The sequence below is a fragment of the Dendropsophus ebraccatus genome, chromosome 4, assembly GCF_027789765.1.
Source record: "Dendropsophus ebraccatus isolate aDenEbr1 chromosome 4, aDenEbr1.pat, whole genome shotgun sequence".
Lineage (NCBI taxonomy): Eukaryota > Metazoa > Chordata > Amphibia > Anura > Hylidae > Dendropsophus > Dendropsophus ebraccatus.
This window is the reverse complement of record NC_091457.1, coordinates 145,641,533-145,656,735: the sequence shown is the minus strand read 5'-3', so window position 1 is coordinate 145,656,735 and position 15,203 is coordinate 145,641,533. Positions and strand designations below refer to the sequence as shown.

The 15,203-nt window shown below is 45.4% G+C and overlaps 1 pseudogene; it reads right to left on the bottom strand.

The window, feature by feature from the left end:
* Positions 1-5,851: 5,851 nt before the first annotated feature.
* On the bottom strand, positions 5,852-6,017 carry LOC138790170 (U2 spliceosomal RNA; annotated as a pseudogene).
* Positions 6,018-15,203: the final 9,186 nt, after the last annotated feature.

The window sequence follows — 15,203 nt, the reverse complement described above, 5'->3', positions numbered from 1 at the left end:
CATGCTGTAGTTTGGAGGCACTGTCGGTATACTGGTGCTGGTGCTTGTCGGAACTCATTATGATTCTATTACACAACAGTACAAATCTGTATTCTACATTTGCAAAGGAACCTGTGTGACCTGTTTGGCAGTTCTGGAATTTTTTTTTAGGAAGCAATCAGGACTCAGCATGCCAGCAGGCTCTTATGTAATATTAATACACTGGCAGCCAATATTCAATATGCCATTATCTGCATTCAAAAACACCCCCCCCCCCCCCTCCTCTCTCTCATTCACTGCTCATTATCAGGAAATCTCAACTCTTTCACATCAGTCGGGCCCTGTGTAACCTTTGGAGAGGGGAGGAGGGAGATTAGTTGGCAGCAGAGAGCAGAGAACAAAGGATTACACAGCGGGAGCTGCATGAAAGCCCCTATTCGGAGGTCAGGGAGGTCAGTGCTGACTGTCAAAGGAGATAGCCGGTGATGTAGCTGTAAATTAACTCTTTGTTGTCCTGTTTTGGTGCCTCATCTCCCTTCACTCCTCCCCTCTCCATAAGAAAACCATGAAGGCAGGGGGAGAGCTTCAAACTGCTTTCTCGTGATAAAAATGCATTTTTCGGCTAATAAACCCAATTACAAAGTTTCTTAAAATCGCCTGTACTATTGATTTCTGCAAACAAAATTTAAACGACAGGTACACTTTTATTTCCCTTTAACAAGCTTCTTTCATAGAAACTGAAAAGGAGTCGGCACTCTCTTAGTGCATTGCGTGTGGTCTAGTATTTATGCGTATATTATGATATTATATTGCTGTGCACATACTTCTAAAAGTTTGAAGCAGTATCGGGTTAGGTGTCCTTCCGGGTTAGTCCTTTTGAACGATATACCACATGTATGGTGAAAACCATAAGAAAAGTGTGTGTTCAAAAAGTCTGCAGTGTATAACAAGTAGGATCAAAGTATACTGTATACTTCTATCTACTCTGTTAGCCAAACAGCTATGAAATAATTACTGCATTTCCAGTCCTGACTTCTTTGCATTCCATCTGTGTCCTGCCTTCATATACAGGTCACAAGGTCAATAACAGACAGTATCTGACACCTGAGGCAAGATACTCATCTCACCCCATAGCACATCCATTTCTGGGTATATTGAAATTATTTGGACAAACTTTAGTCATTGCTTCATCTGGAACAGGTTTTTTTTTGCTTTAGGTTTTAGTTTTAAACTGTGCCTGCAGTAATGTTGTGGGTCATTTTTGCTTTTCAAAAGGAAGCTTCAATGGGCTCTGTCACTTTAAAAAACTTTTGTAGTTTTGATTGGTCAGGGTATGGGTGTTCAGACCCCGACTGACCATTAGAAAGACCCAGAAGTTTTTTTTTATAACAGGAAATTGATTGTTACAAATACCAAGTGCCAAGTATGTTGGAACATATTTCTCAATATAAGTTGGATTCTGGTGGGCATAGCTTGAATGATTGAATCTCATAGGAGGAAAAAGGTTTTTAACTTGTAGGGCAGCTTCCACCCAGTCCATTCTGAAAAGCAAAGTTCGTTTTTGCATAAAGAGTCACAAGGATGGAGGGGTCGGGGAGAGCCACTCCTGCAGTATGGATTTTCTGGCAGCTGCCGATACAACATAGAGAAATTTTTTGGATTCTTTTGAGTAGGGGTGGGCGGCGTAGTCGACATGGCCAAAGATGGTCTATTCCGGAGTTAGAGGCATGTAATTGAGTAGATGGGTGCAAGCAAAAGGCTTGAACCTCTAAACCAGTGATTTTCAACCTTTTTTGAGCCGCGACACACTTTTTATACTTAAAAAATCCCGGGGGACACCACCAACCAAAATGGCACAAAATGACACTAAAACAGTACATATTATACATATAGTTAATAATATAGATTCTAAATGTATTTATACTCACTCAGTGTGAAACCTGGGCCTGTTTTCTTCTCCCCCCTGTGCTTGTCTCCTGTGCTTCTCTCCACCATACTTCTCCCCCCTACTTCTCTCCTGTGCTTCTCTCCCCCATGCTTCTCTCCTGTGCTTCTCCCCCCCATGCTTCTCTCCTGTGCTTCTCTCCATCATACTTCTCTCCCCCCTGCTTCTCTCCACCATACTTCTCCCCCCTACTTCTCTCCACCATACTTCTCCCCCTGCTTCTCTCCCCCATGCTTCTCTCCTGTGCTTCTCTCCCCCATGCTTCTCTCCTGTGCTTCTCTCCACCATACTTCTCCCCCCTGCTTCTCTCCCTATGCTTCTCTCCTGTGCTACTCTCCACCATACTTCTCTCCCCCCTGCTTCTCTCCTGTGCTTCTCTCCACCATACTTCTCTCCCCCATGCTTCTCTCCTGTGCTTCTCTCCACCATACTTATCCCCCCTGCTTCTCTCCTGTGCTTCTCTCCCCCATGCTTCTCTCCTGTGATTCTCTCCACCATACTTCTCTCCCCCCTGCTTCTCTCTACCAAACTTCAATCCTCCCTGTATCTCTCCGCTGTTTCTTTCCCCCATCCCCATGTTTCCCCCCCCTCTGCTTCTCTCCCCTGTTTCTCCCCCATCCCCATGTTTCTCTCCCCCATCCCCAGGTTTCTCTCCCCCATGCTTTTCTCCCTGTCTCTCCCCCCTGTTTCTCCCCCATGCTTCTCTCCCCCATCCCCATGTTTCTCCCCCCCACCCCCAGGTTTCTCTCCTTCATTGTTTTCTCCTGTTTCTCTCCCCCATCCCCAGGTTTCTCTCCCCCCTTCCTCCTCACCTCCTCCGAGATGGTCGCCGCTGCTGTCCGCCTCACCTACTGGCCCCCCGTAGGGCTCGGATGTGCTCCTCCAATCAGCGGAGACCGGGAACGTGGTGCGCTGCGCCGCACCACACTCCCGGTCTCTGCTGATTGGATAGGAGGAGCACGTCCGGGCGCTACAGGCGGTCAGTAGGTGAGGCGGACAGCAGCAGCGGGGCGATCTGCAGGGGCACCATAGTTTGGGGATCTTTCCCCGCGGCACACTGGTTGAAAATCACTGCTCTAAACAATCCCCCAATGTGAGTTTATGGGATCTCAGTTACATGCATAGAGAGTGGTGAGAGAAGCGCTCAGTTGCATTCTAGGGACCAGTCAGGGACTTTGACCTGTCTCTATGTGATAGGTACTTTTCTATCATTTTCTATTTACTTGGTCATAGTAAGGGTAGTATTACATGGACGGACCCGTACTTGATGTGAGCATCTATAAAGTAGATCGTCACTTATTTAAGGAGCTTATTACATGGCTCCATCATCATGTGGACACGGCCCATCATCCATGTTGACCATTACTGCTATCATTATCAGCAGCACTGTGTAAGAGCACCTTGAGACTGCCTTCCCACATTTCTGGTCCCCACATGTGCCCGAAACTATGCCCCTATGCAATTTTGGCAAAATTGATAGAGACGAGCGAACCTGGAGCATGCTCGAGTCGATCCGAACCTGAACTTTCGGCATTTGATTAGCGGTGGCTGCTGAAGTTGGATAAAGCCCTAAGGTTATGTGGAAAACATGGATATAGTCATTGGCTGTATCCATGTTTTTCAGACAACCTTAGAGCTTTATCCAAGTTCAGCAGCCCCCGCTAATCAAATACCGAACGTTCAGGTTTGGATGGACTCGAACCCGAATGCGGTTGGCTCATCTCTAAAAATTGACTGTCAGCAAGTAACCACATGGCGGAGTAGCTTTGGCCGCATGCAGGGACCATAATGTGGGATTGCAGCCTTACAATAATTAATACAATAATTGATTAAACATATATTTATACTAGTATATTAATAAAGGAAATACTATAAGGGGGGACTAGATAGACCAGGTGGTCTTTTTCTGCTGACAATCTCCTATGTTTCTATGTAAACCTGCTTACAAGATGCTCATTGACTGTAATAGAGCCTTCAGTTACTGTGGATGGAGCTGTATAGTCCAGGAGCCGGAGAAGTTACTATGGCTTTAGTGTGTTATGTAACATCAGAGTCACAAGATCTGCCACGATGCCGGCATGACATGCAATTTCTTCTCGCAAGTACTAACAGATTAGACCATTCAAATATATTATTAGCAGTTGACGATTTCCTAGTGTAAGAAAGCTTACACATTTTACACTTATTAATGATAGTTTTGCATTGTCTTGAGGAATAGTTTAAGGCTATGTTCACACACGCCATTTTTATTGGACAGCTGTCATTTAACTACAAATTATAAGAATAACGGCCGCCATTATCAAATAATGTCCGTTATTTGCAATTGTCCAATAATAACGGCCGTCATTTTGATGGTGTGTGAACATAGCCTAACGCTGTATTGTATAACACTAACCTTTGTTTGCCAGCGTTAAATCTGAACCGAGTTGATGTTCCTCTGCAGTGTATGGTCCCTTGTGTGTTCCCCTGGTAAAGTGGCAGAGACGCTGTTAAGTTGGGACATTGGCACAGTCACTGGTTTATCCATCTGCCTTGTTCTGGCCCCCGGACTATCTTTCCGGGGCCGCCTCTGTGATCTAGCGCTCCGAGTTCTTCTAAAGCTGCTGGAAAGCCGTCCAGAAAGTGTCCTAACAAGACCCAGTACTCCGGTGTTCTTTTTGAGGCCAACATCGTCGGCCAGTTCCTCCGGGGGCACTTCAATATTCCCCGTGTACCAGAACACCCACCAGATGAGACTGAGGAAGATCACGATAGATCCGGCATAGATTAGGAAATCGTAAAAAAAGACGTTGACAAAGACGCCAATGAGCAGGACGGCCAAGCCGAAGATATCGAAGGCCACCGCCAGCCAAAAGCAACAGGTACAACGACCCAGCCCCGCTCGACTAAGGGCCATGGTAGAGGGGGGCAAAAATATGGCAGAAATATGTCGATCCTGGACGTGACAGGGTTTCGATCAAAGTTCACATGTTGGAAACACACCTTCTTCCTGCACAATGTCCAGGTGCATTGTACCTGCTCTCTTTAATGGTCTCATTACGATGGCTGGAGTCAATGATTAACAATGGAGAGGTGGCCGAGCTGGTCCCATCTGATAAGTCGCTCGTTCTTTGTGAGCTCAAACTGATTTCACAAGCTGCTGTATCTGCGGTGCATTGAAGCTGGTAAAAGGTTGAAGTCACCCGGGAGTTTGTTTAGTAGATATTATCCTCCGTGCCACCTGTTATCTATTCCCCCGGGATCGTCAGGCTCCTTATACTCCGAGAGAAGCAAGACTGGAATAGAAAGCGCCGTTCTCCCATAGACCTGTGAATAATAGCCTCCAGCTATTTTATTTTCCTCCTTTATGGTTTTCTATGTTTATATATTAATCAGCTCCTGAGGCTTCTTCCTCCTTCGTGTTCTCCGCCCGGCTGTATACTGTATATACCTGCTCCGCATCGACAGGTAAAGAACCTGCTTCCTGTTCCCATAAACAAACAATTCAGGATCAGACAGGTTACCTGGGAACCATAGAGACGGCACTAAAACACCTCAGGCGCTGAAACTCGATTGCTGGGAACTTGAAGGTGGAGAACTGGTCAGATGTGAAATTTATGTTTTATAAAAAAAAACAACAAAAAAACAAAAACAAAACAGGAAATAAATTGAACATTTTATGACTGCAAAAAAAAGTTTACATTTCAGTATAGACATCTGAATAAGTAAAGAGTTCATTTACTGAAATGTTATATTAATGTGGTATGTCAGCTGTATACACCACCAAATACAGGATGGCAATGTATCATTATCTATGAGAGGATTTCTTGGTCCAATGTTACTCTCAAACAAGATTTTAGGATTAAAGGGGAACTCCGGTGGAAATTTTTTTTTCTCTTTCAAATCAACTTCTGACAAAAAGGAATATAGATTTGTATTTTTTTTTTTTGTGTGTGTACTGAACCTGGAAACACTGCAATACCAGGTCAATGCCTGGAGAGGACAGAGCAAGCTCTTTTTCCATCTCCCTGTTCTATTTAATATATGGTCCCCAGATAGGGGACTTATCAGATATTAAACTGATAAGAACAGAAGCAATATATATATTTGTAATTTACTTTTATTTAAAAATACAGTACTTATCAGCTGCTGCATGTCCTGCAGGGAGTCTTAAGAGAAATAGATCACTGATCTCATGGAGACCAGCCAAACGACAACACTGCCGGCTGCTAATGAAAGCGCTCAATACAGTGAAATCCTAGGTGCAATGCCCCCTGGGAAACATAAATATGCAAAAGAAGAGCCCATGGAGCCTCATCATAGAGTCTCGAAACACAGGACTAGCCAGATATCCCTCCGGGAAGGACCCAGCCAAGGGGTGGCTCCTGTAAGGAAACCACCAAAACCATCATATTAAGTCACCCTATAAGTCAATGTTATGACAAGGGATAAACCAAGGCCAGGTAACCATCCACATTCAGCTGTTTCGGGGTGTTGCCCCTCATCAGTGTGGAGCAGGACTCTGGCTAGGTGGGAGCAATGCCTAGTAGAGCCATAAGAGAAACAGATTGCTGAACTCAGGGAGACCAGCCAAACGACAACACTGCCGGCTGCTGATGAAAGCGCTCAATGCAGTGAAGTCCTAGGTGCATTGCCCCCTGCAGGGAGTCTGACAGAGTGCTCTCTGCTGCCACCTCTGCCCGTGAGAGTAACAAATTCCTATAGAAAACCTCTTCTGCTCTGTACAGTTTCTGGCACAGACAGAGGTGGCAGCAGAGAGCACTGTCAGACTGGAAAGAATAAAAAGAATACACCACTTTCTGCAGGACATACAGCAGCTGATAAGTACTGAAATACATGATGTTTTTAAAAAGAATTAAATTACAACTCGATAAAACTTTCAGACACCAGTTAATATGAATTTTTATTTTCACCAGAGCACCCCTTTAAGCGTTGGGAAGGGTAGTACAGTTAAAACCATGCATCAAACTCCCTTGGCATTGTACAGTTGCTTTGGAGACTATACCACCCATCTGAAGATCAAATGGGAGAGTAACACTGGATTTTAAAGGGGTTCCTGATTAACTTCATGTTTTCCAGGACTCTGCGGCATTCCTCTTCTTCAGCCACTGCGCTCATCTCTACTCTACGGCCAAAAGAAGATCTCAATGCTGCTAAGGTCATGCATGTACATAAGAGGTCTGGAGGTCTGGAGGTTCCTCATCTCTACAACTATTATTTGGCAGCAAATGAGGGTCGGCCTCAATGGGCCCAACTGGAAACTGATCTAATAGCCCCCTACTCATTGCCAGCCCTCATGTGGTCCCCTCTGCCAACTCTCCCTCGGCTTCACGCCTCGGCCCAAATTGTCTTACATTCATTGGCACTATGGCGCAGGGTCCGGTTCAAGAAAAATCTGCATTCCCCAGTCTCGCCCTTATTACCCCTGTTTGGGAACCCTTCCTTTCCCCCTGGTCTGTCTCCCCTTATGTTCCAGTGGTGGATAAAAAATAAGTTCTCTAGGCTCCACGACTTTCTGGCAAGAAAACGTTTGTACACGAGGCAGGCATTTGTGGCTCACTCCCACATGCCTTCTTCTGAACTGTTTAGGGCTAACCAGGTCTTCTCGTATTTTAGTGATACTTTGCCTAGGTGCACAGAGATCCTGATGACAGATTTTGAACGGCATGCGCTTTATACCCCTTCTAGGACGGGTATGCTATCCCTTCTCTATTCTATGCTTAATCACCTGCGACCAGAGGTCAAGCTGCCCTATATGGCACAGTGGGAAGCTGATCTCCATATATCTCTATCCCCTATCCAGTGGAAAACAAGTAGTGAAACTCTTAGTAGGGGTAGCATGCAGGTCTCCCTGATGGAGACTGCGCTTAAGATCTTGCATAGAGCGTACTATGTTCCTGCTAGGCTCCACGTTATTTACCCAGATGTCTCCCCACTGTGCTTTAGGGGGTGCATAGCTGATGGCACCATGCATCATATCTGGTGGTCATGCCCAATAGCCCATACATTCTGGATATCTGTAACTAGGTTGATTTCAGATATCATTGGACACAGTTACCCAGTGACTCCACAAGCGTGTCTCTTTGGCATTAGGCCATCCAAAATGGCGAACCAAATGTTTAAATTATCGCAGTTTATCCTTTTGGCAGCACGTATCCATGTGGCCGCTAGTTGGAAACAAATGCATTTGTCTCTGGACAAAGTTATAGCTAGATTAAACGACATTATGCTTTCGGAAAAAATTGCGGCAATACGTGGAGACGTGGTGGCCCTTTACGAGAAGACCTGGTCCCCTTGGTTTACTTCCTCATATGTTACAGATGTCTCCTATTATATTTCCATATGATCCCCGATCACCCTTCCTCCTTTCCATATGACATCTATAATTATTGTATTTATAATTTATATGCATGCACGACACTGTACCTAGAATTTCTGTTATGTTTTGTTACTTTTGTAACTTTTCATGTTTTCTAAAAGTTGGCCAAGTAGGCCACTGATTGCTGTACTTGCTCCTCTTGCTTCCTAATAAACTTGATATGTTTGACACTAAAAGAAGATCTCAAGAAGTCGTCTTTCTTTTTTTTAAACTTTTTTTTAATAGCATACAGGTAAAATACAGAGGTACAAAGTAGAAATTTCTTAAAGGTCAAAGGTTGAGTAGACTAAACCTAAAGTGTCACTGTCGTTTAATTTTTTTTTTTTTTTTTTTTTTTGCAGAAATCAATAGTACAGGCGATTTTAAACTGCTAGACTGCTGATAAGCCCCTCCAGCATTACAAAGTTGCTACAACGTTGCAGATAGGGACTTCATCAGCCAAGACAGAGAGAAAAGCTCGCACACAGTTTTTTGTGTCTTCAGCAGAAAGTAGCAACTCAGAACTGGGGAAAGGAGACTAAATAGATAATAACAAGTATGGAAGGAATTGTTAGTGTCACCATGGGCAGCAACATATGAAAAGCTATGTTTGAGCGGAATACCCCTTCAACTCTCTTATTTTTCTATTTACTGATCCATATGAGGGTTTGTTTTTTGTGGAACCAATTGTATTTTCTAATGACTCATTTTACTGTTTTTGGTGGCTTACTTTCTCCAAAAACAAAAGGAGCAGGTTTTGCATATTGAAACAAGGAAGTATGTTATAAACTATTATTAATGTTATTGATTTATAGAGCGCTTTTTGTTCCAGGGCGCTGCACATATCACAAGGGGTTAAAATACACATTATAACACAAAGGTAAGTACAATAAACAGCCTGTGGGGGCTTACACTCTTCGGGAGATCTCCGCTTGTTGTTGTTTTTGCACCTTGCACATCCATGATTGACACCATTTGCCTAGAAATGTATAACTTTTCTCATCACTCCCAGTTCTGAAAAAGTGTATGGTGTTTACTAAAAGGGGTCTGGAATTTCTGACATATTTCCAAATTCTAAAGTGGTGCAAATTTTAGTGCACAAATTTGGCACGGATAGGTTTTATTTTCTGGCTATAGGACTAATTTAGGAGTCGCGCACCTTAGTTAGTGCAATCCAACCAACCAATCCGACCAAATAGTTAAAGGGGTTTTATCCAAAAGCAAAGTATGTAAAATCAGATATGAATATGTAAAGGAAATCAAAGTGCTGTTATTAGTAAAAGAACTGATATCACTGTACTGTTTTTCTCCCCCATGGATCTAATCACTTCCTGGTTTCCTCTTTAAACTGTGACCCTGCTGTTGCCAGTAGCGGATTATAATAGGCCAGTTTCGGGCAGTAGCCCAGGGCCCTGAGCTCCTGGGGGAGCCCATGGACACCCAAAAAGACATATACCTTAGTGGTGGCTTGTCTCCTGACTACAGTTCTGCCATGATTTGCTAAAAAAATGGCTGCTTTTTTACTGCAATTATGCACACATCAGGGCATCATGACATCATCAATTCTGTACTATTAACACTATGTTAGCATACCTCCCAACTTTTGCAAAGAGCAAAGAGGGACATGTGCGCCGCGGTCCCCATAGCCACACCCCCATAGCAACCCTCCATAGCCACGCCCCCATAGCAACCCTCCATAGCCACGCCCCCATAGCAACCCTCCATAGCCACTCCCCTACAGTCACCACATGCTGCTGACTAAATAGTGCCCTATACAGTATCCAATCCCCCATTATAGTGCCCCACATAGTATCCAATCCCCCATTATAGTGCCCCACATAGTAGCCAATGCCCCCGTATAGTGCCCCACATAGTAGCCAATGCCCCCGTATAGTGCCCCACATAGTAGCCAATGCCCCCATATAGTGCCCCACATAGTAGCCAATGCCCCCATATAGTGCCCCACATAGAATCCAATCCCCCACATAGTGCCCCACATAGTATCCAATGCCCCCATATACAGCCCCACATAGTAGCCTATGCTCTATATAGTACCCCACATAGTAGCCAATGCCCCCATATAGTGCCCCACATAGTAGCCAATCCCCCCATATAGTGCCCACATAGTAGCCAATCCCCATATAGTGCCCCACATAGTAGCCAATCCCCATATAGTGCCCCACATAGTAGCCAATCCCCCATATAGTGCCCCACATAGTAGCCAATCCCCTCATATATGCCCCACATAGTAGCCAATGCCCCCATATAGTGCCCCACATAGTAGCCAATCCCCATATAGTGCGCCACATAGTAGCCAATGCCCCCGTATAGTGCCCCACATATTATCCAATCCCCCATATAGTGCCCCACATAGTAGCCAATGCCCCCATATAGTGCCCCACATAGTAGCCAATCCCCCATATATGCCCACATAGTAGCCAATCCCCCCATATAGTGCCCCACATAGTAGCCAATCCCCCCATATATGCCCCATATAGTATCCAATCCCCCATATAGTAACCAATCCCCATATAGTGCCCCATATAGTAGCCAATCCCCATATAGTGCCCCACATAGTAGCCAATCCCTCCATATATGCCCCACATAGTAGCCAAACCCCCATAGAATGCACACATAGTAGCCAATGCCCCCATATATGCCCCAAATAGTAGCCAATCCCCCATATATGCCCCACATAGTAGCCAATCCCCCATATAGTGCCCCACATAGTAGCCAATGCCCCCATATAGTGCCCCACATAGTAGCCAATCCCCCATATATGCCCCACATAGTAGCCAATCCCCCATATAGTGCCCCACATATTATCCAATCCCCCATATAGTGCCCCACATAGTAGCCAATCCCCCATATAGCGCCCCATAGAGTAGCCAATCCCCCATATAGTGCCCATATAGTAGCCAATCCCCCATATAGCGCCCCACAGAGTAGCCAATACCCCCCATTTCTGTGGCCCCAGCGGAAAAAAACAATAAACCAGTAACTCACCTGTCCTCCGGTCCCAGCAGCTCCTCTCCCGGCAGAGCGCGCACCCCCGTCATCCTCCGGGGCGGGCAGCGGGGTACAGAGTCACTGACTGTACCGGAAGTGATTAATGACAGAGGCTGCAGGTCACTTCCGGTACAGTCAGTGTCTGTATACCCCGCTGCCCGCCCCGGAGGATGACGGGAGTGCGCGCTCTGCCGGGAGGGGAGCTGCTGGGACGGGAGGACTGGTGAGTTACTGGTTTATTGTTTTTTTTCGCTGGGGCCACATATAATGCGGGACACTGGGGGCCGTTCCGGGACCGCGGGACAGCACCCCGAAAACGGGACTGTCCCGCGAAATCCGGGACGGTTGGGAGGTATGCGTTAGTGCTGCCATAGTTACAGTGGGCTGGGGGGGGCAGGCTTGGTGAACAGCCCGGGGCCTATGGTAAAGTTCATCCGCCCCTGGCTGTTGCACACAATTTCCCTTGCTGGCAGGCTCAGTGGAGCCCGACTGCCAGTACTTCCTGGAGATTCCAGTTGAATTGAGCATGCCTGGCCCACCTTACCAGATCATCATAATTAGGGGCAACATGTATTATTAAATCTATATAGCTCTCAAACAGGACACTTTCTGAAATGCTTGTACATTTGCAATATGTTCCATTTGACCTAATGGATCACTTTAGATCTAGTCATGTTAATGACACAACCCCAATAATGTAATCTTCAAACCGACCTATTATACATGGAGAAAAGAAATAGAAAAGTATATGGTACAAAAATAATTCCCTTTGCATGGAGGGCACATAGGTCAGGACTGCAGCTAAGGCTAAGCTTGTGGATGAGTCATTTATCAGCCGTATATAGAGATGAGCAAACATTCGGTATTTGATTAGCTGGGGCTGCAGAACTTGGATAAAGCTCTAAGGTTGTCTGGAAAACATGGATACAGCCAATGACTATATCCATGTTTTCCACATAGCCTTAGGGCTTTATCCAACTTCAGCAGCCACCGCCAATCAAATGCCGAAAGTTCAGGTTCGGATCGACTCAAGCATGCTCCAGGTTCGCTCATCTCTAGCCGTTTACAGTGGGTACAAAGGTAATAGCCCAACAGCAGAATGCATAGTCTTATGGCTGCTGATTACCTTTTGAGATTGGAGATATTTGCAATATTATTTGGATTGTTAAAATATTCTAAAAAAGCTGAGAATAACACTTTATAATATGTAGCATCAACAAGCGGATTTACACATATGGCTCATGTACTCCACCGCACCTCTGACCAAACACATAGGTCTGGCTCCCCCTAGTGGACTGAATTGTTATTAATGAGAAAGGATTCTTTCTGCTTGGCTGCTAAACAGCTTTGTAACTAGGTGTAGTAGGAACTGGATGTAATGCCGACAGTATATTATAAATGTATCAGGAGGAATTGACTGACTTTTTTTTGCGTTTAGGAAGAGAAAAAGTATCTGCTGCACAAATAAATGTCACAACACCTATTACAGTCAGAACTTAAAGGGGTTATTCAGCGCTACAAAAACATGGCCACTTTTCCCCCTACTGTTGTCTCCAGTTCAGGTGTGGTTTGCAATTAAGCTCCATTTACTTCAATGGAACTGAGTTTCAAAACCCCACCCAAACTGGAGACAACAGTAGGGGGAAAGTGGCCATGTTTTTGTAGCGCTGGATAACCCCTTTAACAGAATTAGCCCTACTGAATAACAAGGGAGCTAATCCACCTGCAAATCTACTGCAAGACTCCAAGGCTCAGACTATGGAAACCCACAATATGAAATATACTGATCATTATTATACATTCTTGCCAGACAGAAGAGTGGACATAGCATATCTTATATAATATATCTTTCTGGTTATATATTGTCTTATTGGCCATTGATTTCAGGAATGCGCATTGTTATAATGAGATCACATTCATTCATCAATTAGTCAGGCATCAAAATCATTGCTAGCTGGCCGCATCCGCATCTTCATCCGCTATGATAAAATATAGGCCGTGTTCACACATGCAGAAATGCAATAAAAATGCAATGTGAATTCATCATTTAATTGATCCCTGTTGTTGGGCCCTAAGGGCCCTATTACATGGAGAGATTATCGTGCAAAAAATCGTTATATCGTTCAGATTTAAGCCATAATCTCTCGTGTGGATGCTGGCAATGATCAGACGACTGATGAAAATTTGTCCGTGTGTTGTTAATCGCATCTTTTGGGTCCTGCTAGATGAAGCGATTTTTCGTTTTCTTTGATTAACGATTGCAAACGACCTGAAATCGTTCACCATTATACACGGAATGATAGTTGTTAGTTATGATTGAAAATACAATCTTTATTACAATCGTTCAGATACGCTAGTATACGAACAAATGATGTGTTCAGACACTGAAAAATTTGTGATTAGAGATGAGCGAACCGGGTTCGGGTTCGAGTCGATCCGAACATTTGGTATTTGATTAGCTGGGGCTGCTGAACTTGGATAAAGCTCTAAGGTTGTCTGGAAAACATGGATACAGCCCAGGGGCGTAGCTAATGTCTCATGGGCCCTGGTGCAAGAGGCCAACTTGGGGCCCCCTTAAAAAAAGTCCCCTCTACCCTAAGGCTATGTTCACACAGCGTTAAAGTACAGCCATTGTTGCCATCGACAACAACGGCCGTACTTTGTACGGGTGGAACACTGCCTAGTCTTCTATGGGATCCTGGCTGGAGCGTACACACATAGTATACACTCCAGCCGGGATCCCATACAGCGCCGCAAACAACTGACTGACAGTTTTCTGCGGCTGCAATTTACTGAATTACTGAAAAAGACCTGTCAGTTCACACAATGAAGTGAGCGTCTCCGGCCGCTTGCTTCATTGTGTGCTATGAGTTGTTCTGATGCGGGCGCGTGCTGATGCGCCCACATTAGAACACTGCGGCCGGAAAGATCACCCAGCCTGCAGTACCGTCCGGGATGATCTTTTCAGAGACCGGCCGTTCCGTGACCCGGCCGGATCACGGAATGGCCGGTCTCATACGCTGTGTGAACATACTCTAAAATAGTACAGATAAGTACAGATGAGCACACGACAAATGCACCTCACACAGCTCAGTCCACTGTAGAATTGGGATGCAAGGTGATTTCTTATTGCCAAAAAAAGTTGTCACACACTGCAGTTTTGAGAGGGCGGGCGGGGGAAGTGATTGCTTTCCTAGCAATATTTTGTATGATAGAAAAACACTTTTTAAAGGCTGACTTCCACCTGCCTGGCTGTGTATAGGTGGTGTGAAATATTGAACAGAGGAAACTCCAAGTTTTCTGGTGCTGGACAAGTGGTGATCAATAAACCCTCCATGCAGCTGTTTATAGAGAATAAGATATCATAGGTAAGGGCTACATGGAGATTTTGTGCAGCAGGGAGGGAACTGGAGGGGACAGGGAAAAAGTGGATTCATTCTGTGAACTCAGTAGCAGCTGTATAGTACTTCTAGCTACTACTGAGGAAACTCATGATAAATCCCCCTAAAGAGCTCTGGAGTTGTGACCTCCTGCCCCTGAGTGTGTCTGCTCCAGTCCAGGGGGAGGAAGCCTGATCAGGACAGAGTGCAGGAGCCCCGACAGACCTGACAGGCTGATACAGCAGATACACAGCACCCCAGCCCCCGACCCACTCAATCTGATGATGATGCTTCCTCTCTCCAGTCCCGACAGCTGCTTAAGAGGAGGTGAGTCCTGCACATGACCAGCCCCCTGCTTCAGTGGAGGAGAGGAGGGGGGATGTGCGATCTCTGACTCATCCTGTGAGGGTCCTCAGCTCTGCAGCCTGCCGCTGAAGCGTCCAGGCAGATTGTCAGACATACAGGGGGCAGGGACCTCAGGCCCCCAATCGGCTCCAGCGTCTCCCGTGTAGCGGCAGCAGCCTGCATCCGA